The sequence below is a fragment of the Onthophagus taurus genome, chromosome 1 (assembly GCF_036711975.1).
Source record: "Onthophagus taurus isolate NC chromosome 1, IU_Otau_3.0, whole genome shotgun sequence".
NCBI classification, from domain to species: domain Eukaryota; kingdom Metazoa; phylum Arthropoda; class Insecta; order Coleoptera; family Scarabaeidae; genus Onthophagus; species Onthophagus taurus.
The window spans coordinates 37763762-37765182 of NC_091966.1; the positions used below are offsets into that span (position 1 = coordinate 37763762).

General features: G+C 33.3%; 1 non-coding gene across 1 annotated transcript; it reads left to right on the forward strand.

Moving 5' to 3' along the window:
• Positions 1-306: 306 nt before the first annotated feature.
• On the forward strand, positions 307-380 carry TRNAI-AAU (transfer RNA isoleucine (anticodon AAU)). The gene has a single exon. It is a non-coding gene; the product is annotated as a tRNA-Ile (tRNA).
• Positions 381-1421: the final 1041 nt, after the last annotated feature.

Consider the following 1421-nt stretch of genomic DNA (forward strand, 5'->3'; position numbering starts at 1 on the left):
GGCAATATTCCAGAGTGCGGTGCGAGATTAGTTTTTTATGTTCCAGCTGGCAAGTTAGAATTTCTACGGAGATGCGGCGCAGGTAATGAAGTAGAAGGCGCAAGAATAAATCCTGGGGATTCTCAAAAACGGCCCCGTATACGACACCGCCGATGGCTCCCCGAAGTACACTTTGCGGGAATTTTATTATCCGAGCCGATCGCGTCCGCATCGAAAAATTGGCGTGAAAAAAAATCGTTTTTAAAATTCATAGAAAATAACGTAGATATTTCATATCAAAATTTTTATGTGCGTATTAGTAGTGTAGGCCCATTAGCTCAGTTGGTTAGAGCGTCGTGCTAATAACGCGAAGGTCGCGGGTTCGATCCCCCCATGGGCCAATTTTTTTTTTAACTTTTCTTTTAATTTATTTAAATAATTAATTAGTGAATATGATAAAATATAATGTTAATTAATCCTTTTTGTGTGAAAATAAAGTGTGGGGTTTAAATTTACTTATTAGAAGTTATTAGATAGAACCTTGTGATATTTTGGGTAAATTTTAAGTGAACTTTTAAGCCGAAACTTCGCCCTCATAATCTGGGGGAAGTTGAATAAAGATAACCGAAACTATCATAAAATATACACAGGATAGATTCTCATAAAATATTCGAACGCTGCCTCTGCAGTAAATTCGAGAACTTAATGCACCGGCCGAATAAAACTTCGCATTCCGTAAAATACGAGGTTTTACTCAGGAGCTAGGAAGGTTCCCGGAATACTACCGATTTACAAACTAAGCTTTAATTTAAGTGAGATAATAAAAAATTACTTTGCTTACTTACCCATCATAATCAATAAAAGCGAGATTTACGTGACCTTTTCGGAAAATGTGTTGTTTATTATGGTTGAAATTATTTTTTCGTTGATTTTCATTGATTTTATGGGTCCAAGTTATTTTAGTAGAAATCGATTTCTTCGGATCCATACTTTCCTCCCAAATAATGTTATTATTCTGCCTGCAAATAGAAAGTAATCTTGTATAACTAGTATTTTCCAAAGTCACCTTAACATTACTAAGAAAGTAATGACGTTGAATGATTGAATTACTTCCTAATAACCGCAAGAAAAAAAATCCTTATTTTTGTATTAAATCTATTTTTACCTTTTATATGCTGTCAAAAGATTTTGTGGATTTAACTCCAACATTTTAATTGTTTAACCAATCAATAATAAAGACAAACTATTTAAGAATTGTTTTAAAACGCTTCACCAGTTTTCTCCCGTTATCTTTACTCTGTGTTGCACGTTACCGCACTGTATGATTTTACAATTAAACTGTTTACTAAAAGGAAATCACTACGACCATAGAGTGTAAATCAATTAATTTTTTATATTGGCAAATATTCAATCGAAACGTATTCGAAAGGAATAATTTCTTT